Below are 22,819 nucleotides of genomic sequence, written 5' to 3'. Positions count from 1 at the left end.
ATAGGGACCAGGTATTTTCTCCAAATTGTACTGGGTTTGTAACTGCTTAGTTTCAGTTCAAGTCTCTACAGATTTCAGCAGAGAACTGACCCGTGAAGCAGGGACCTTCTGTTTCAGATATACTGATGAGATGACTGTTACTCAAATGCCAGGCATATGTCGTGCTAATAATACCACCCATATGGTTAACAAATGCCAATTTGCCTAAGATACCATTAATACTGGCTTAATAGCCACTCACATACAGTGTGCTTTCTAAAACCACATCTTTGTTGTACATTGATTTTTGAATGTAGAAGAGCAGGAGTACAGATGCCCTGAGTTACAGCATTATCAGTTTTGTTTCCTAGAGTTTCAGCACCTCACCTCAGAGAATTTTTAGCTCTTGAAGCCTTCACAGAAATTTTCACACCAAAGAAATGCATGCAGCATTGAAATCAAGAGCCTGGTGGATTCATTTATTGCATGCAATGCCTTAGAAATGGTCTTTGATAGAAGCAGACACTGAAATCCAACATGCCATAAAATAGCACATTTTAGACCTACATGACCAGAATCTTCTCACATGCGTGAAGTAGCTTGTTGATTGCCTTCGTTATTTTCATGGGGGCTCTCTGTTATTAAAAAGTGGATTTGTCAGTGGAGCAGAACTGATGTAGCTTCCAGCACAATGTCAACTCTCCCTCTTGGGGCTTTTCTGGATTAGGCCTCTAATTATCTACATACATGTAATAATAAAATAATGTGCATGAATGAGTACATGCTCATTCTAAACAAGTTTACTATCACTTTATTAAGCAAAGGCATTGAATGAACCAAGGTTTATTCAAGACTATTTTCAGGGGATAAAAGTAGTATCATTTCAGTGGAACACACTGAGCATATTTTACTTGGGACAGATTTTGCTGGTTATTAATTTTTCAAAATTTCCATAGACTGGCCCAAAAGGTATGAAACAGCTGTCAGACTCAGTCCATGCAAATCAATTTTTATTTAGCCATCCAAGCTTTCTTGACATTTGTCTCTTATGAGTTTAGAGTTATAGGAAAACATGTGTTTCCCAATAGAAAAGAACAGAGTTGTAACAAGAATAAAGAAGGACTTTCAAGGACACTCATAGAGATCAGTCAGTCAAGACTTCCTTTAAATCTGTATTATTATTCTGTTGGGGGCATTCAAACCAGGTTATATCAAATCAGTGAAGAAAAAAGTAAAGTTAACTATATATTCTAATGCATTCAAACTTTAATCTGGAAGTCAATTCCGCAAACTATCAGTTTTGAGCAATTCTTTAGCCTTCAGTGTCTGATGCAAATACAGCATGCACTTGTTCTCAACTTTGTCCCCTGACATTTGCCAAAGAGTAGGCAAAACACAAATTAATTGCTTAATCAGAAAGCATAAAATCATATTTCCTGTGGAACAGATCCATTTTAGTACAGCTTGTACACCATGTACCAGTACCAGATACATAAGGCTTGTACCACTACTCACCAAAAAGCCCATTAAATGCCAAGTCCATAAGCACACTCCAGCTGTTTTATACTGCTTTACCAACAGGAGATGAGGTAAATTACCCCTGTATAGTGTGATGGGCTATCACCCAGGGGTTACAAAGGCAGGCAGTGCACAGCCATAGTGAGCAGTGCTATGCGACAGTGGCAGTGGCAGTGGGAGGGTGAGGGATGAGGGCAGGACTGCTGGGCAGTCAGCTCTGTTCCTATCATATGACAAACAGTGGGCACACCAGAAAGGTTGCAGTCAGGCTGCCCAGCTCTCCCAATACCACTTCTGAAATTCACCAGCTACTTAGCTGCAAATTGTGAGCAGTACTTCAATCCACAAATTTATAGCAGATATGAAATTTCACACCCACTGTAAAAATACTCACAGCTCCTGTGATTTCTTTCAAAGATCTCTGATACTGTGTGCTTTCAAAATTCATTCTGAATACCTATTATATCAAGTAACAAATGGGCATTATATGGCTCTTGATATGAACATAAGAAAATCTGAGGTCTAATATGAACATCAGAAAATCTGAGGTCTAAGAGGTAAGATCACCTGAGTAATTTTAAATTCCTCTTTCCTGTCTTTTGAATAGGCTCACCCTAATTACTGAGAAATAGACTGCCATTGAAGATCTTTCACCAGGATAGAAACTAATTACAGAGACCTTACCACTATTATTTCCCTATTTTTTAGAGGTATAAGTGGGAAGGAGGGGTAGTTGAAGCATCTTGTCTGAGGTCATCCATCAGACCAATGACCAAGAGATCATAGAGCCAGGCACACATCATTTTCCACTGGCTCAGTGAGCAGATCCCACTAACTCTGCAGCTGAAAGATCACTGGGAATTGCTGAGGGAAGTGACAGGCACATGTTGATGGATTTAGGGGACAAGGAGAGACTGGAATTGTCTTTTTGAAGCTTGCAGCTCTATTGGATTAAACACAGCGTGACAGACTGTGTTTCAACTCTGACTGTTCTGTTAGTGGTATAGTCTAGCAGAGATAGTATTAAGCAAAGTTTCAGTGCCTAATCTCTCTCCCAGAGCCTAAAAATCTCTCCCAGAGACCACACCACTGAAGTGCAGCATACGTTTAAGTGGACAGTCAGAGTTCAAACATATGCAGTTATACTGGTATTTCACAGAGGACTCCATTTGGAGTGAAAAAGAACATGAGGATAAGGCCATGGGAATTTTTCACCATCTGTGATAATAATTCAGAAAAAGCCTGGCACACAATCTGCAAAAGAAAATTCTCTCTTGGGCTTCCAATTCCAGGATTTACTTCCAGGATTCAAGTATTACATATTTTTAATGCCTTATGATCACTCAAGAAGGCAGATGATTTCCATGCATTGTACAAGTGCTGGAATGGGTTGCCATTTGGCGTAAAACATTTGACACAATGTATTTGGCAAAATGCATGCAAATTACCAGACCCAATGCCATCCTTAGGCTGATTTCCAATACAATAATCAACTATAAGTTTTCTGGTTCTTTCAGACCACATTTCCTGAAGTAAGAGATTATTAAAGACTGATGTAACACAAAAAAACTTACTTCACTGGGTGTTCTTAGCCATTTGCGTTTTTTACGTCTGTTTACATGCACAAAAGTTTAAAAACTGTTAAACAACAAATCTGTTCAGGTACATATGAATTAGGATTATCAAAATTCATTACACTGTTTAAAATCCTAGAAATTGCTGTTAGGAAAAGGGATATTACCAGACTAAGTCAGACTGACAGCTTGCCTAAATAGTGGTCACAGCAGGGCTGTGCTGTGAGCAGGTTGGAGAGTTCAAGCAGCTGCCAGCACCCTGAACAGTGTCCAACTGCTCAACAAAAACTGCCTCTGGTAGATTCTGCTCCCTGATGCCATTGTGTGTTCACAGGATGTGCATGAAGCAGCCCTGGCTCTGCTGCTGCTGCCGGGCATGCAGGAATGGACCCTGATTGTCACAACTATTATTTTTCCCTATATTGAGGCAATCTGAGTGAGTTACTCTTAGCAGTTTCCAGTGGAGTCCAAAGCATGATGACTTTTTCCTTTGAACTCCTTTTCCCTCTCCTTGTAACATAATGATACAAAATGGTTAAGAAACAGCATAGTGAAATATAATCAAAGTATACACTTATAGAAGAACCTGCTTAATGGGGAAGTTAACCCTCTCAGTGACTGGGTTATGCTTGGTATGTGATACTTTTCTGCTTACGTGCTTTAAAATTCTGATGTCAAATGTATTTAATCCTATTCAGTTCATGTCCTCAATCATTTATTTTGACAGCAAGCTCCATTGACTAATCATTTATTCCTGAGTCAGTTGAGGCTTGCAACACACTGGTTATTAATCAAATCAAGCTTTGCATTCATTAATGGTGAAATGCAACTGAAAAATCCACCCTGTCTCAACCAGTCTGATCCGAGTACAAATGTGAACGTAGATTGAAGTGAAACCTCCAAAGAGCTGAACACTTCTGACCTCAATGGGAACATCAGAGAGCCCAGGACAAAATCCTGCTCATGACTTGTTCTCCATTTTGGCTTTTCTGAAGTTCAGAATTGCAACAGCTCCCACCCTCAGACCACAGAATCCAAAGGCAAAAAAGATACAGCTAAAAGGAAAGTATTTGGAAAGCATCCTCTTTTTTCTTTCTTTACTATTATTAAACAAATCTCACCTGTCAAACTTTTGCAGTTGACTACATTATGTTATATTGGTGCTAGAAACAGAAGAACTTTGTGTGAAGCCATGAGCACTTTAAGGCTTAAGCAATTCTGAGCATTGTCCTGAGAGTCTGGTTGCCTTCATGAGCACCTGCCACCTTTTCCTCTGAAAACACGTGTGCACATCACCCTGTCACAGAACTGTGCTGCATCCCCTTTGTGCAGCTTTGTGGCCTCAAGTGTCAAGGTGGGCCTCATGTACCAACAAACTGTGTTTAACACACAGCATCCCAGAGCAGGAGAAAAAACTGCTCTCCTTTGCTGCTCAGAGGTGCATGCTCGCAGCAGGCCTGCTACTCAGCAGCATCTCCCTCTTCCACCTGTGAGCAGTGTGGCCCCCTGTGAGACACTGCTGCCTTGCACATGGAAAAGGCAGACAGACGGGGTCTGCATTTGAAAAAGTAAGTAACTGCCTGCCTGTTTATATTTATAATCCTGGCCCAGACACATGGTGGTAAGTAAGGCATTATAAGTGTTTATAGGTAGAGACATAAACAGATAAGTAGGCGCAAAGGTACAAATGAAAGTTGCATATCCTGTGTTTGCAGAGATATCTATGTCTTTTTATTTCAAGTAAAACTCAGAAAGCAAAATAAAGATAACAGACATGCCTACCAGGTAATGTAAACACCTAAAAGGAGGAACATACTAAGGTAATATTTTAACTTACTTTTATGTAGAAATGGAGTTTTTAAAAGACACACAATTAACTGAATTCTGGATTAGTCTGGAACAATTAAAAATCTGATGCTGATGAACAGGTCTGTGTAGAGTAGTGAGAAAATTAGAATGGCATCTCTTCAGAGTCCAAGCACTAATAACAATGGCTTTATTTCCCTTAATGCTTCTCAGGAGTGAGAGATTAGGAGAACACTTTTCCTGCCACAAACAGTCCTTAGAATTAGTGAGCATAATATTCCATCTTTATGTTGATAAAAACATTTTAAATAGCCCTCTAGAGATACAAGATTAGAGAGATGGATCTTCCAGTATAAAGTGTTCATGCTTACTTGTCCTACATGAACACTTCTCTCAGCATATCCATAGTGGTCACACACAACAACAACATGTGTGGCTGGATGCACAATTCTTTCATGTTAAAGGCAGATATTTCACCATGTAGTAGCAGTACAAAGCTGAATGTATATGGTACTGAAAGATGTTAAAGCCATGAAGTGTCACCACTATTGCTGTATCTATTACTACATTTGGAGTAGTCAATAAAGCAGTCCAGAGCCTGCTGTCTGACCTTAGAAGCTGTTTGCACCCAGGCAGCTCAATTGTCTTTAAAATGAGGGTGACTGGATCTATTTTTCTTACAGCCTCCTGGATGGTGCTGGAGCACTGGCTTAGGAAGTGCTAGCTGGCATGTACCCAAGCGCGTATCCGAGAGCACACTAGCATTAGTGAACAATTGCAGGATAGTGTTTAGGCCTGTATCCTGGCACTCTCCTGCTGGTGTGGGTGCAGTCTGTAGCAGCTATGTGCTCCCACTGGTGCTGCCTGCTCTCAGGGTAGCTCTGGCTTAATCTCTTGCAAGGTGGGGATACTACAAATCAGTACTTCCCAGCCAGAACCTTTCTTTTCTTCCCTCAGCAAAGCTGGTCTTGGAGCAGGAATGCTGGGAGTGTGCAGGTGCTGGGAGTGGGGTACGAGGAAAGGAATATACCCAGATAGGAAGACTTATATGCTGGAGAAAAGCATTCCCTGAATCATACTGTGCTAAAGATCTCCCAAAAAACAGATTATCTAGGGACTGAGTGGGAAGAAGAAGAAGAAGAAATGGAGTCTCCATCCACCTCTCCACTCATTTCTTGCCTGAAGAATTTACAATACAATTATGAAGTACTATGAAAGTTTCACCAATTTTTGGCATTGATTTAGTGAAAGATTTGTTTTGTGTTGCCTGACTTTTACACAGATGGTTGCTTGGTTTATGGACATTTACATTCATCAGCTAAGTATAAATATACATAAACCAGATCCTTTTGAAGAAACAAAGCTTAGGTTTTGCAGTATTACTGTTCCACAAAATGAAAATTCTCTTGTGTTTACCAGGCCTAGAAACAAACTTGTTGAGTATCATCATTTATGTTCCTATAGGAAAAAAAATGTGAAAGTCAAGGATAATTGTAGTTCAATTACTGAGCCATTCTCTAGGAGGGAATGATTAAAGTGACATGTTGGTTTGTGTTTTTCCCACGAGGGCTTTCTCTTAAGAATCACTTCTTGATGAAGTGTCCAATCTTCTCTGAACAGAAGAATTACTCAGCTGTTTGTGAGAAAGGTATGGGTGTGAGAATAACCTGTTCTTCATTTCTTGCCATTGTCTTGATCCAGACATGGATAATTTTTAGAAGTAAAGTTCATGTAAACTAGCTGTTTTATTTGGTATACCTTAGTGCTTCTCAACTACTGTTGCATTAGTTGTCACTGTTCATGCAACAGTGGACTTGGCAGTGCTGTGGTAATGATTGTACTCGATGACCTTGGTCTTTCCAACCTAGTTGATTTTATGCAGCCATTGACCATTTCAGACACAGATTCTTTTGTTGTTCATATTATGATTAGCTATTCACAGAGTTCTGTGAATGTAGCCTAGATGTAGAAAAAAATACATGATATGGTCCTTGTCTGTAGAAGGACACGTGAGGCATCTTTCCCTTGCAAACTGATCTCATTATCCTGAAGTTACCAAACTACCAGATATATGTAGAAGGGACTGAGGTGTATGGGGCCATCAGGATAAACTGCTGCAGAGGCTGCTGATTGGAGGCTGGTTGGTAAAGCAGCAGCCCCCATTTCTCTCGGCAGTCTTTACTGAGAGCAGAGTATGTGGCCTGCGAGCCAGCAGAAGGAGCTCCACTGGTGGCACCCTGTGCTCTGTAGTTTTGTACTTTGCTATTACCTCAGTGCACAAGGGTGCTGCTTTCTTTTATTTCTTTATTTCTTTTATTTCTGCAAAACAGCTCCTCCAGACAGACTTAGCACACTGCTCTCCCACCACAGTGTTGGCCATTTGTCTTTCCCCCAGCTCCCAAAATTGCAGCTGTGGCCAGAATTTGGAAATTTGTTGTAAATAAATCAGGTATCCAGTTTCAACTGTTGCTTGTGTGTTCTTTAAGGCTCTGACCCTCTGTGAAATCAAATGCTGCCCTGTCCCGCATAGCAGTGAGTATCTCAGTGAGTTCTGTGCTATACTTGCCCTGCAGCCTTCCTTAAAGGCAACTGAAATAGGCAGACTTGTGTGCAAGTGCGGAATGTAGCCCATAGCTTTGAATTTCAACAGACAGCTGTTTCCTAGGACAAATATTTTGATAAACTAGAGTGTGGTGGGAGGGTGAGATTAGGGTTTGGAATGGCTCAAATTCAAAGATTTTTTTCCCTGGGAAAAGTACGAAGGTCACAAAGGACTTTATATATGTACATACACATACATATATGTAAAAAAAAGATTTGTATATATTGTATATATGTATGTCTGCTTCTCTTAAATTCTGGAGATACCTCATTCCTATTTCATGATAAGATCTGCTGTAATGGTGTCATTTAATCTGGAAATTTAATAACTTTTTTTTTTTAGCAGGCAGCAGTACCTAGGAGAATAAGAAAAGGGCTCTTACATTTAGTTTTAAGTGAATAGCTCTACTGAATTCCTGCTGAAAGATTTCAACCTGTGTTGTTTTCCTCTTAATCTCTCATGTCATTTAAAATGCTGTATCTTTAAATGAATGTATCTTAATAGAAAATAATGTAGCAGAGTTAGCTTAGGCTAACACAATGACAAGACAGGTGTTCTGTTTTCTCCTGTCAGTCTTCAGGTTCACAGTTACTGCCCACCTTTTTTCTTCTCCTCCATCTTGTAATTATTTTCCCTGGTACTTCCTGACACGACGTGTGCTTACACTAATTGGGCATCTAAATCACAGCAAAAAAATTTCATGCTGTAGGCTCTAGCTTTAAAAAATGCCAAAGGTCACTAGTCAAAATGACAAAGGATATACAGGCAAGGGAGAAAAAAGGTGTTTTAATAACAGGACACAGAAACCTTGTTCTGGTCTATTAGTACTGTGACCATTCGGATGGAACAGATTAATGATATTTGGGTAAAACATAAAAGAATATTCTGCAGACAGAAATATTCTTGAAGGTACAACTCCATTTGAATCCCAGCTGCTGCCCTTAAAAGCATAAAATTCCTGTTTGTCTCAGGAAGGGCTGTTTTTTTCTCTCTGTATCCCACCTTCATCTTTTTATGGTGCATCTGATAATATTCAGTGATATACTTTTATTTTTTCTTTAATAAACCCTCATTTCCTAGATCCATGTGATTAAAGAGGGGAAACAATAAAAGAAACCCGCTGAATGTACCAGCAGGCAATTAACCATCTTTAATGGCCATAGAGAATAGCCTGCAAACATTATTGAAGTGTTGCCCAAAAGCTAAGCTCAAGGCTTAAAAGCTATTTTTTTCCAATAATTTTTAGCAATATTGTGATTTTTGGGGCCTAACTAGGTATTCTGACTCATATTGACATGCTGAGTTCAAGTAAATCCAGTCTCAGAAGGCAGCTATTCAGCAGGACACGACAGTGAAAGGCTTGTGGTGGCATGGTTCTGGGCAAGGGAGAAGGCTGTAAAGCCTCTTCCTTGGTCCTGGCACCTAAGGGTACCTCTTCAATGGACATCCCAGAGACCAACAGGACAGGAGAGGTAGATAGAGCAGGACACTGGGAGGGATCCCACAAAAGACAAACCTTCAGAGCACTGGGGTTGTGAAGATGCTCAGAAACAGCTCCTTAACCTTTGCGCAACAATCTTTTGGGGTGTGACTCAGGGAAATATAAATTCCCTTTTAGTTTTCCATTGACAGATCTGTATTTTTAAATAAATATATTGGTAGCATCTGACATCCTCGCTTTGTTAATGGAAGTTTTATCCTCTGGCACCAATATTATCCTTGACCGTTATATCCTCTGCCTGAAAAAGAAGAACAGCACTGTGTAAAATAAGATAAAAAGGAGAATAACAGAACAGGATGGACATTAGCAAGGAAGGATGGTCATTGAATTTAAGATACTTTCATTAGGAATCAGGACATCCAAGTCCAGTTTCCCCTTCACCTAATGATTATCAGGTGACTGGGGAAGTGTTTAAATATATCTGTGTCTCAACACCATATCCTAAAATATTTCCTTTCTCCATGTCACCTAATCATATTTAAACTGTTTAAGCTAGGGACTTTCTCTAGCTATGTACAATGATTAACATACAAAGTTGTGTTTTACTGAGTGAGCTGCCCACATATGCACTAGTAAATTAAATAGCGTCTTCTATATATCTTTAATAGTATTAACCTCTAATAGTGGTCACCTATACCTTTAAATAATGCTTAATATAAAACAATATTGTCACAGTGCACATGAATCTTATAAAAGATGAAATATTGTTATAGGCCTGCATACTATACTCATACTTTTTTGTTTTTTGCCTATAATTACATATGGCACATATGTATAAAATTATATATTAAATTAAGACTATGAAGCAGTAGACTTATACGTAGCCCCGTTTTTTCTGCCTGAAGATACAGAACTAGCTATGTAGCCATAATGCTTTTAGTTTCTTAGTTTTGTGAGATAATGCCAGTTTAACTCGCTCCAGAATGTAAACGAGTGTAGTTAACTGCTTGTTGTAAATATTACATATGTTCTTTTCATTTATAATGTCTGATTAGTACCATATTTTACCTTTTAATATTTATTAATCTAGTAAAAAAAATCCTGTAAATAAGATAGGGCTGAACATAAAAAGAATGTTTCTCCTTTTTGTTAAATAAGGCTTTGCCTTACACGCAATTACGTGAATTCTCTTTCTGATGTAAATAAACCCATAATGGTTTCAAGGAGGGCATTGCAGGAGCTCCACATCGAATTTTGTGCAGTCATTTGGGGAAAAACTTGAAGCGATTTTCCGCCCTGTAAAAGCAACTTCTGTTCTAGCAACTTCTGTAAAAGGCTGGGTAGTGCTATGGATTTGATTAGCTCATCTCTTTTCTTTTGACTCAGCAACAGGGAAAATAATGAATGACTAATCACTTCTGGTTACTGTTTTTAACACTGAAGCTATTACAGAACCAATTAAAAAAGTCACATGGAAAGCTATATAGATGTGATTAGGTTATAATGGTAATGCAGGGAATTGTGGATGGATAATTATTCTGCAGTACAGATAATTCCAACAAAGACTAATCAGAAGACATATCAAACACCTAAGAATCATAATTTTGTTTGAATTCCTTTTAAGTGTAATTTAAAAAATTGCAGCTATATTGTGACTTTTTAAACAATAGAGGGGGAAAATTACCCTGGGTTCTTTCCTGCCTTGCCTTGCACAACATTGCCCTGAAGGTTTTACAGAAGCTCAGTTTGCACAACATTCCTTCATTAATCATATTTGGGGTGTAATTCAAAGCAGCTTTGGACCTTCTCTAAATTCCACTGGCTGGTAATAGTTTCGTAGGGACTAACCCACAACTGTGAACTATGACAGCACAGCACTCACCATAGCTCAGCTGACAGAGGGGATTACACCTCTGCATCAGGAGCTGCTGAATTAGACTTAGAGGCCAGCAGTAATAATACACTTGCAGCAGCCCGTGTGCAGAAGAAAATATGACAGACAGTAAATTGAGGTAGTGTTGTGCCACCCTTTGTGTCTAATTTCTAGGAATGGGGAGAAGGCGGGAAAAGACTTGTTTTTATTGTTATTTTCAAATATGGCTGCTGTGCTACCATCACAGTTTGAAATGCAGAATAAAAGTGCTTGCCATGAGTATGCAAAAACTCTGCCTGACCTCCTGCACCATTATCTCCTTCTCCCCTCCTTGGTTACCTCTCTTCTCTGAGTCGTCTGCAACTGTGTTCAGAATAAGTCCTGCATCTCCCTGCCAGCAGCTTGTATCTTATCTCAAAACACATGGCTCAGTACAATGTCTCCTCTTTTTTATTATTTATACCATGTGCCCTACACAAAGTCATGTTACTCGGTTCTGAAAACCCTGGTGCCATTCAATTCACATCAAAGCAGCCAGTTTGTCAGCTTCTCCGTCACCTAAAACCTCAGTATTCACTGCCCAACCTCCCTGAACATATCTGCGTCTTTCCTGCCTACTGCCACTTAAAAAGCCCCAACACTTCTACCATGCTACTTGCAGGGAAATGACCGATTTGATATATAAATTGTCTTCCATCTTCCCTTTCTTATTGTCTGCAGACTATTTATCTGTCTTCTCTTAGTGTATTTGCTCCTCAGGGCAGAAACATTGCTCAGAAAGCATTTATCTTGCACCTAGTAGCATTTAAATAGTAATTACTTACTTCACTGTGTACCTCACTGCACAAGCCACCACCTATAGTTCCTGTTTTATTCCAAAATGCATTTTTATATAAGTCCTTGAAATGTTTCAAACAACAACATCTTCCCAGCAAATGATGCTCTCTATGTGAAATAAAACCTTTGAAATAAAACCTTTTAAGAAGTGCTTGTTGAGATCCATTAATCAAACTATGTAAAAACAATTTGAAAAGCTTCTCAGCACCAGCCAAACCCCTGTGAGTTCAGCCATGTTACCGCATCCTGCTTCTTGAAGTGTTCAAGTGTAAATCTGTTTCTGGATGAGCACAAGATGTATTCTGAATGGGTTCTGAGGGTGATACGAGTTGCAGCATGAAGTACAGTAGCAACCCAATAAACTCGTAGAAAATTGCAGTCTTATATCTTCCTAAGGTGGCTTAAAATGATAAATTCTAAATATAATTCAGCCTTGATTTGTCCTGTTTCATGGACTTTATCTTTCAGTAATTTTTAAAAATCTTAATCAGTATTTAGCATTTATGCAAGTCCGTGTGATTTAAGATGCTGAATGATAGATGAGTTCAACAGAGTCCTCAGCTGAAGGACAAGTATTTTAGTGAATGTGAGACCTGACCCAAAGGCTATTTCCAGCAGTTTGTCATTTAGTACAGGGAAGGTTAGGTAGGTTACAGTGATATATGATCTTTCATGCTCTGAACCTAACAGCACACTTGAACTGCTCCTGTGACTTTCATTAACTCTATGCAGCTCTTTTCTTTTATAGAGTAAACTGAGAATGTGACAATCTTTCTAACCATGAAAGAAAAGTGAAAATTTCTGTAAAGTTGGGTCTATCCACCAAAATTCCACACTCAGTCCATGTAAGCCTGAATGCAAATTTCTGCTGAGTTTATTTTGCGTTCATTTAGGTACGAAGGGGGAGAGGGGGGAAATCTTGGTGAGTGCTCCATGTGGAGCCCTGTCAGCATGCTGCATGAAGCAGTCACCCTCGTATAGGAGCAGCCTGGGGGACACGAGTGGAAAACAGCACCTGCAAGTGTTCTGCAAATGGCATGGGGCTACAGAGCAGGTGGAGAGAGGATGTAAGTGGGCAAAATATGATGAAAAATGGCTTAGAGCCATGAGCAAGCAAGACATATGGGCAAGCTTTTCAGCTTAAGGGGACAAGCTAGTGGAACAATTCTTCTCTTCTTTCATGTATATATAAGAAATAGAGCTATTAAAATTACAAGGAGTGAGAAATGGGCATTTTTTCTAAACAAACAGTACTTTGAAAAATGCTTTGTTTCACATTGTTGCCACATTTTCCATCAGAAGACTGACAAAAAATAGAAAGAAAATATGGAAGATACTTGTTTTTCTCTAGCCAGCTGGACAGATACCAGCAAAAACAAAAAATCACTTCAAGAGGCAGTTCATAATGCAGTTTATAATCACAAACATTTTCATCAATAATACTCCTGGTTTTTATTAAAAATCTTTTCAGGTGAAAAATTTCCAGAAAACTGAATATGATATTGATGGCCTGATTCTACCTGTAGGCTGGTGAAACAATTATGTCGAACTCAAGTTGCCTTGCATACAACTAAGCTGAGCAGAGAGCTGGGAGTCTGTTGTGTATTTCTACATCAGCTTGGGAGTTAGTACCTGAAATTCCTCAATAGTGCCATCCCTTTTAAAAACTCTTCCAGTGTATAGCTGTGAATCAAATAAAAGTTCAGGTACATATGGATATGAGTGAAAAATGAAGCAACCTTATACTAATCTTTCTTGCAAGGTAATTTTAGAAACACATCCTCCCCCTGGTAAAAGTTGAAGAGACAGACCAGTTTTCAGTAATAAACAAACACAGTCCCCAAGGCAGAAAACTAAGAGCTAGAAATTATGAAAATTGACAACTGGTTTATATAGAACCACGATGTGTGCAAGCAAAACTTGTGTCTTTGCTTTCCATTTGGTCTATGGAGAGAGGGGGCTGCCTCTATCTGTCCCTTGCCTAGCTAATTTCCATTTCCATAGCATGCCTGGGAGGAATTAAGGAGGAAAGACATAAGGCTTCTCCCATCCATGCCTATCATGTCTTCTCCAAGGCAAGACCAAGAGTAGCATACTAGAAACAAGTGGTGAAAGACCCCTTTCTCTCCTACATGAATGCACAGGCAGTTCAAGAGTCAGAGCACAGTCTCCAGTATGTTCATTGTGATCTGGTATCACCACCAGCATCAGTGCGTGTGATGGAGGTCTCAAGGGCATGAATAGGGCAGCGCTGCTTCTTTCATTCAGTCAAGCCATGGCAGTGAGAGCATGATTCAAGCACAATGTTGAGGAATACATCTCAGCATACAACCTCTTCCCATTGTTTGACATGAATTTGGTAGGGAGTGTTCAGAATCCCTTTAGATGTGTGTGATTATTTTTCATAATGATTTTGCTAAAGTGCCTAAAATAAGCTAGGCTTGCTTCTTAGCACTATAAGGCTGATTGTCACTAGTTGCATATGACTTTGCTGCATGCAATTCTTCCTTTGCTCTAGGACGCTGACTCAGTGCCAAGTACAGGATGAGTCAAGTGCATTATTGCAGGCGCCTTAACTTCTGCAGTTTTGGAAAGCATCTATTACACAGTTCCTTCCACCCCCTCATGACTGACATCTGCATTTCTTCTACATATAGATCAAAAAGAAAGCCTTTGAAGCAGGGAAGAGCCCCAGCATAGTGAGCCGGTGTGGGAACTCATACTAGGAAGTTGCTCTTTGCACTACAGATTAACCTGATGTCTGCAGGGAGCTCCTGACTCTTTTCTGCTGGCAGCAAGGATCACTTCAACACTGACCACACCTCTTGTTTTCCAGGAAGTTGATGCTTGCAGCCAGCCGCGGCCTGAGGGGTACTGACTTTCACTTGCCTTGCAGCAAGGTAAATTTTGTGCTTTCTTGTGTTTTTGTTTTGTTTGTTTTGTTTTGTGTTTGTTTTTGTTTTGTGTTTGGTTTTGTTTTTGTTTTTTCTTGTAATTGTAAAGTACATTAGACAGCATGATTTCTTGCTTCCTTTCCTGGCTATGCTAGGGATGTTATTGTTACTTGGGGTATATGACGCCCTCTCAAAAAGGGGAACTTCTTTCATACAAGGCAAGCCTAGATCCTATAAAGACCTCTACTTGAGATTTTCTATAAAAAACCCTCACATGCAATTCCCTGCACACTGGACAAGAATGATAAGTGAAAAACAACATCGGGCAGAACAACTTGTAACTGTGGTTATCTGCATTGTTGCATGCAATGTGCTGTTCAGTGTAGTCAGGTCCTGCTTTCATCCTTCTGGGGGTCCAAGATGCTTTATTAAGGGAAAAGCAGTTACACTCATGGAAATATAACTGGGATGTTACTTATTAGATTTCATGAGAACGGGTGCTGTGTGAAATCCTGCCTGACCAATTTGGTGGCCTTCTATGATGGGGCTACAGAACTGATGGAAGAGGTAGAGCAGCTGACATCATCTACCTGGACTTGTGCAAAGCGTTTGACACTGTCCCGCATGACATCCTTGTCTCTAAATTGGAGAGACATCAATTTGATAGGTGGACCACCTGGTGGATAAAGAACTGGCTGGATGGCCACACACAAAGAGTTGTGGTCAATGGCTCAGTGTCCGGCTGGAGACCAGTAACGAGTGGTGTCCCTCAGGGATCAGTGTTGGGACCGGTCTTGTTCAACATCTTCGTTGCTGACATGGACAGTGGAATTGAGTACACCCTCAGAACGTCTGCCAATGACACCAAGCTGTGTGGTTTGGGTGATAAACTGGAGGGAAGGAATGCCATCCAGAGGGACCTCGACACACTTGTGAGGTGGGCTGATGCCAACCTCACAAAGTTTAACCATGGCAAGTGCAAGGTCCTACACCTGGGTCAGAGCAATCCCAGGCACAGCTACAGGTTGGGCAGAGAAGAGATTCAGAGCAGCCCTGTGGAGAAGGACTTGGGGGTGTTGGTCGATGAGAAAATGAACATGAGCTGGCTTCACTGTGCACTTGCAGCCCAGAAAGCCAACCGTATCCTGGGCTGCATCAAAAGGAGCGTGACCAGCATGTTGAAGGAGGTGATCCTGCCCCTCTACTCTGCTCTCGTGAGACCTCACCTGGAGTATTGTGTGCAGTTCTGGTGTCCTCAACATAAAAAGGACATGGAACTGTTCGAACAAGTCCAGAGAAGGGCCACGACGATGATCAGGGGACTGGAGCACCTCCCGTATGAAGACAGGCTGAGAAAGTTGGGGCCGTTCAGCCTGGAGAAGAGAAGGCTGCGTGGAGACCTCAGATCAGCCTTCCAGTATCTGAAGGGGGCCTACAGAGATGGCTGGGCAGGGACTCTTCATTAGGAACTGTAGTAATAGGACAAGGGGTAATGGGTTCAAACTTCAACAGGGGAAGTTTAAATTGGATATAAGGAGGAAGTTCTTTACTGTGAGTGTGGTGAGGCATTGGCATGGGTTTCCCAAGGAAGTTGTGAATGCTCAGTCCCTGGTGGTGTTCAAGTCCCGGCTGGACAGAGCCTTGGGTGACATGGTTTAGTGGGAGGTTTCCCTGCCCATGGCAGGGGGTTTGGAACTAGGCGATCTTAAGGTCCTTTTCAACCCTAACTATTTTATGATTCTAAGATTTAAAGGGCCATGTTCTTACCAGTCTATCTAAGGAAGTTTTGAAACATCTGACTGACAAAGCATCCCTTAAGAGTAATACCAGTAACCCAAACCAGTGAAGATCCTTTTGACGTCTCTGGAAATTAAAATTTATCTCTGCTTTACTGCATCGGTCCTCCACATTGCTCTTAACATTCAAGAATCCTCTGAATTTCCTCTACCAATTTGTACAGGAATCATACTATCTGTATGATACATTTGTCATTTTTAACGTAAATCTTCAAGGCAGTTGTGCTAAGAAAATTCTAGCTAACAGAACAGCATCATGAAATTAGAATGGCCTTCAGGAAATAACAAATCTACAAGGCTTTAAATAATGTATGAAACTTTCTGTTTCAGATTGCCTTTTACAGATGAATGATAAGACAGACCATTTGGGGATTTAAGCTACTAAATATTTTTCAAAATTTCAGCTACTGGAGAACATGCAAACCTGAAATGTATTCTTTCTTTTTTTTTTTTCACGAAAATAATGTGATTTACTGCTTGCAGAATACAAAGTAGCTCATGTTCCCTGCTAGATAGAATGGAAAAATAGTCTGTATTAATCAGAGAAATTAATCCAGTGAATTATATTGCAGACAGAGCACACATTATCTAAGGCCTTCTCAGGTGCACACAAAAAATGACACACCTGCATCTATCAGACCTGTTGAGCTGCACTCACTCTAGACACCTGAGTGTGAAAATGGGTGTCTCTGTCCTGTCTGGTGGCACACATTCCCCCAGAGCATTGAAACACTCCAGGTGCCACCCAGGTTGTCCATTGCAAGGTGGCAGTGCTGAGTGCTGCAGAAGGGGATGGGTTTGTGTTGCTCTAGCACAGACCAGGGATGTCTTCTGAGGAAACACACCACTCAGACTCAGGCAAGGGACCTGGACTTTTGTCTACCAGAAGCATGCCTCTCCTCCTGCCTGGTGAGGCAGGTTTTCATAGAAAAGGGCCCATGAAGGTGGTGGGGAGAAGAGACTGGATTGGTTTTGTCCTTTCTTCAGTTTTGGGGAATGGGAGCTAGAGAGGTGTGCAGCAGGATTCAGAAGCAGCCATCAGCATCTCTACGACTACTTGAAAGGAGGTTGCACTGTGGTGGGGGTCACTCTCTTCTCCTAAGTCACAAGTGATAGAACAAGGGTTAACGGTCTCAAGTTGCACCAGAGGAAGTTTAGATTGGATATTAGGAAAAATTTCTTCACCAAAAGGGTGCTCAGGCATTGGAACAAGGTGCTTAGGGCAGTGATGGAATCACTGTCCCTGGAAGTGTCCAAAAAATGTTTAGATGAGGCCCTCAGTGATATGGTTTAGTGGTGGTCTTGGCAGTCCTGGGGTAAAGATTGGACTTGATGATGTTAAAAGTCTTTTCCAACCTAGTTGATTCTATGCCTCTATGATCTACAGCAACTGCTGACAAGGGTAAAGCTACCCCAAGCCCCACAGCTGGCCTGACACCAGCACTTGAGCTTACAAAGGAATTTTCAGCTTTCAGGTACAGCTGTTTTCCAGTGTGCCAACCCTGAGACAAGCCTCTCTATCCAGGGAGTTGAATACCTTGCCTAGAGGGATTTCTCCTTCAGGTCCTATCTCTGCCTGGCCAAGTTATTATTAATGCTCACTCGTGGAAGGGCCTGAAAGGCATTATCTCATTTTGAACCCACTGTCAATAAAAATAATTCAGTATCAAAAGCCTGAAATGATTTGGAGTGAAATCCTGGCATTAGTCAGGCAATGAAATGAATGGGTAAGTTTTTGGTCTTGGTCAGATACACCTCTTCAGGCGCATCCCCTGCTCCACTAGAAAGGAATGACTTAAAGGTGAGATAGATAATGCTGACCTTACTAAAATTCTTGTGATATTTCTTAGCACTAAGCATGTTTTTTGTGGCTTCAAAATTTCTTGGATTTTGAAGAAGCAGGCTTGAGTTTTCTATATCTGGTGTCTTCTTGATCCTCAGTTTTAGGCATGGGAATTTCACAGTCAAAATAACCTGGTTGTTTCAGAGAACAAGAACCAGTATTGAATTCTGCCTCTGAGAAAAAAATAAAAATGGAAAAAGCAGAGGGAAGTTATGATGGAGAGAACAAACAAAAGGGCAGAAGTACAGAAGCTAGAAAGAAGAGCGGCAGAGTATCAGAGAAATAAGTATGCACAGAGGCAGAGGGTAGGATCTGAACTGAGTGCTAGGATGATCCTAAAATGGAAATTAATCGTGTTACGTTTTTCAGAGTGTAGTATATGTCTAGGAGTTATTTCATGCAGTCTTTCATCAAACTCATGCAAGGTGATTTGCAGCCACAAATGGGTAGGCAATAAGGTAATGTTGTCTCATTGTCACCTTTTCATGATTATGTTTGAGAGAACATTAAAGAATTGTTTCTTTTACTAGGAAAACATGTCTGTGCCCTAACTTTATTCAATTTACCATGTCTGTTGAAGTGGGAATGATTACCTACTTTTTGAAAATAAAAGTCGTTATAGGTGTGCAAACCATTTATTTGATTTCAGCATGACTTCAGACATCTTGTAGACAACTCCAAAGATGCAGACCACCTCCAACCTTCAAACCATGAACTGACTTTCTGATATTAAGTTTTGAAAAATAAGGAACAATCACATGGAAGAAATACTCTCTTTAAAGAGTGTTGAAGAGAAGTCTTTCTTTTTTTTTAAACTGGAAAAAAATCTTATGTTAATTTTTTAATTATTTGAAGTTACCCCAAATATTGAGGTAAAAATTTTCACCTGAAATATCTTACCAAATTTAACTCCATAATGTAATCTTGCCAACTGTCAATTGCAGCTTGTAGATGAATATTCTTTTCTTATTTTTTTTTTCTTACTACTATATTTTGTGTGTGACCTTCAAATTAAAAAGGTACACTTGTACAAGTAGGGAAACCTGAGTCCCTTCCCTCATCACAGGCTGGATTCTCCTTGTTTATATTCATCAGACTTTACTTGCATTGGAGTGTTTTCCTGACTTCGTTAGCACAAAGTCCTTTCTCTGAGCATGAAGCAAACTCCTTTTTTAATCTCAGATGGCATTGAGCAAAGGTTTTCTGAGAAAGAAAATTACCTGAATGTTTTCTTTCAAAGAAAAGCATTTTAAAAGAACAAAGGTTATCTGAAAGGATATCTGAACAGACTGTTGTGAAAACATCTGTAAAAACACCTGTGAAAGTGGTTATTGTTAACTATGCCATTGATGTGCTCTATTGCTGTGGGCAGCACATATACATACCTATCATTAGAAAACTTTCACTTCACCTTTTCATTGTTTCTATGTTAGGCAATCATCCCACAATTATAAATCTGCTTTCCTTGTGTAAAGTGTGTAGTGACAACACTATCAGGATTTCTATCAATACGGAGCTACATTGAAGAGATAGAAGAAACATGGAGGCATAGTAATTACCTAGGTAGATTAAATCAGAGGTCTACGTAATTCTTTGTCGTCAAGAAAACTACCAGTAGATAATCTACAATCTTCAGGTAACTTTTTCTGCCTTGAAGATTGATGCCTGACATCTAACTTGTGAAACAAATTGAATCATTTGAGTCATTACCTCTTTCCTTGAAATGACAGCTAACATGTGAATAACTGTTATTCTTTGGGGGGGATGCTATAATGTACACATTTTAAAATATGCCAATATCTAGCCTCTTTAAAGTAAGTTTTCCTTTTTAAACACAAACTCACACATATCGTGCTACGTACTATCAAGAAAATCACAGCTCTTTACTCTGACATGTAGTATGCTAGTTGTGTTTCACACTTTACATGAAAGGAAATTCAAAATATGTCCTGCTCTACCAGGAAATACAGTATTCAGTTGATATTATTTCAGACAATATGTGGAAACCTTTAATAAAGGCTATTTTTAAACACAGGCAATGTTACAGTTTTAGCCATTTGAAACATTTTTCTTTTCATTTTTGTGCGGCTGTTGCTGCTTCTGCCTATAAGGCGGAGTGAAATCTTGCAATTTGTTGGAGAGAAGGATAAACTAACTCAAAGGAAATGCTACAACAACACACCTGGGACATCTAGCTGTTCTTTAGATGTAAAAATTTCAGAGATACTACAGAACATGCAGCCTGCACTGTGCTGTCCATGTTCACCTCCCTCTACAGAGGCACTCTAAATATCATTCTAAAGCAGGTAATGAAGCAGATAACAAAAATGAATTAAACCTTGATATTTTCATTATAACTATGACCTCTAACACATCACATTTTAATACAGGCACGGAACCTTTTCGCACAGTAGGAGCAAATATAATGAAAACAGCCATTTTTATACCCAAATTATTTTCTCTTCATATCTATTACTGAGACTTCCACCTTCTGTGAAGTTTGGTTAGTGGGTTCAAAAATTAATAGGAAGGCATAAAATCCTGCCAGACAAATATGGATAGAATATTTAAGTAAAACACAATCTCTTCAGAAAAAAAAAAAAGAGGGGATACAAAACCAGATTATTTCACTCATCTAATCAAGTAATTCATATAGCCTGACATGTTTAGTATCAGTACTTGCTCAAGAGACATACTGACATATGCGATGCTTTTTACTCAAGAACTCCCAAATTTCACATGCATATATAAACTGAAAAAGAAAGCACAACTTTTAGACTTTGGTCCATCCCTGGGAAAAAGATGTTTCTCATCTGCTGGCAAGGCATATTTGTCACATTTCAGGCAAGGGCATCTGAGCATGTTTTAGTTATCTATTTATTTGCTTGCCAGAAAGAACAGATGATGTTAATCACAGCAATGACGGAAGAGAGCATCCAAAAGGTCCACATGGCTTTTGATTAAAGCATGTTAGATAGTATTTTAACTTCAAGGGGCTTGTTGTTGTCACAGCTCCCTGCAGGGATGCACCTAATCTATCTCTGCTTTTTTACCAAGTAATGCATACAGTATGCTAGCTCTTCTGCTGTTACTTTTCATATATCTTTTGTCTATTTAAATCCCTTGATGACTTGGTATTCACATCTAAAGTTTTATCCAAGACTTTAAAATATTTTGGAAAGCCCCAGCACTGAGTTTGCATACTGCTTATTTGCTAACTCTGACTCAAGAGATTGAGCTCCACCGTTCCTTCTAGAATATGGACAAATCCTTCATGCACAGTAAGCTTCTCTTACCTTTCCCCCTGATTACTACTTCCTGTACTGAGCTATGCCATTTTCCTTTACACACCTATTTTGCTCTGTGTGCTTCCATACGGCCTTTGTTAGGAACTGTTTAGACAGTACTATAGATAGATGCAGAAAAGTTGTTGTGCCATGGCAATGCATGTAACTTTTAGCTTTTGCCCACCTATGCAAGGAAAATATTCTTGTGTAATCCAAGTTTTGATCTGAAACAAATACCCTTGTATACTAGCTCATGAGCACTTACAGATCTAACACAGGATAGGCTTTTATACGAAAAGGTTATGGGAAACAGTCTTGCACAAACCCCAAAATGTGCCACCCAGACTAGAACCTGTCAAATACCTTGCTCAGACAAGCTCTATTGCTAGTACTGACTTAGCTTTCAAAGGCGTTAGTATTTGCATGGTTACTTCAGAGAACAGAGTCCAACTTCACTGGAGGGTGTTACTGTGGCCACTTGATAGGCCTGGTGTAAGGGTGGCTGGACTGGCTTGAGGGAATCACCCCTGAATGCTCACAGTCGCCACTGAAAGAAGGAAACACTGGTTTATTTAATCCCAAATTAAAAATGTGAAGGCATATTCACCTGCCTGGGGTGAGGGTGTACCAGAGAAGGAAAATTTTGAGGAGCTTGGATTCACACAGAGACCCATCTCAGATGAGGCATTTTCACAGACAGAATACTGTAAAACTTCAGCAATAGGACTACACCAAAATTCTGGTTCTTTCTGATGAAAAAAATGTAATCACTAATGAGAAATAACCATCTCTTTAAAAAGCCTCTGTTTTGATTTGTCATTATACATAGACAAAACTGACTTGGAAACTGAGTTGAATAGTGAAGCTGAACAGTGAAGCAGTTGGCATGATAAAAATTTCATGCTAGTCTAAAAAAAATCCCCGATTCAGAAAAGTTACAGAAGGAATTTCTTGGTACTAAATGACAGGAAAATTAGATGGCAGACAAAACTCAGTGTTGAAAAAGGCAAACCAATGCATGTTGCTAGGAACACATACTAAAGCACTGTCATGAAATCAGCTCTTGGCCGTCAGCTCTGTGCCAAAAGTCAGCTTGGTGCTCAGGGTATTTGAAATAAGAATGAAATGGTGGAAAAGGGAGGGAAAATAAGAGAGGAAACATAATCATGTCACTGTGTCTGTTCCTGGTGTGCCTACATCTTCGATCCTGCAGATCTGGATGTGTCACTTCAAAAGAGACGAAGCAGAATTACAAAGTCTTCAAAGAATAATAATAAGGATGGGCAACGACCTCCCTGGGAGGGGTAATTACAAAACCTGGAACTTTTCCGGTTGAAAAAGGAATATTGGTAGAAAGAAAATATAATTT

General features: G+C 39.9%; 1 protein-coding gene across 5 annotated transcripts in view; it reads right to left on the bottom strand.

Moving 5' to 3' along the window:
- The window catches only part of HS3ST5 (heparan sulfate-glucosamine 3-sulfotransferase 5), a 205,602-nt gene that overhangs the window by 30,851 nt on the left and 151,932 nt on the right, over nt 1-22,819 (bottom strand). Inside the window, exon 1 of one of the 5 annotated variants that reach the window (XM_061460087.1) lies at nt 1,495-1,644. The exons of the other annotated variants lie outside the window; for them this stretch is intronic. The gene's annotated coding sequence lies outside the window, so the exon portion shown is untranslated. Of the gene's footprint in view, nt 1-1,494; nt 1,645-22,819 lie in introns of those variants that run through there. 5 annotated transcript variants of the gene reach the window in all.

Source organism: Pezoporus flaviventris, unplaced genomic scaffold (genome assembly GCF_033815535.1).
Source record: "Pezoporus flaviventris isolate CSIRO_AGI_PZ_B2104156 unplaced genomic scaffold, CSIRO_AGI_Pfla_v1 ptg000031l, whole genome shotgun sequence".
Taxonomy (NCBI): Eukaryota; Metazoa; Chordata; class Aves; order Psittaciformes; family Psittacidae; genus Pezoporus; species Pezoporus flaviventris.
This window is presented reverse-complemented; position numbering and strand designations above follow the sequence as displayed.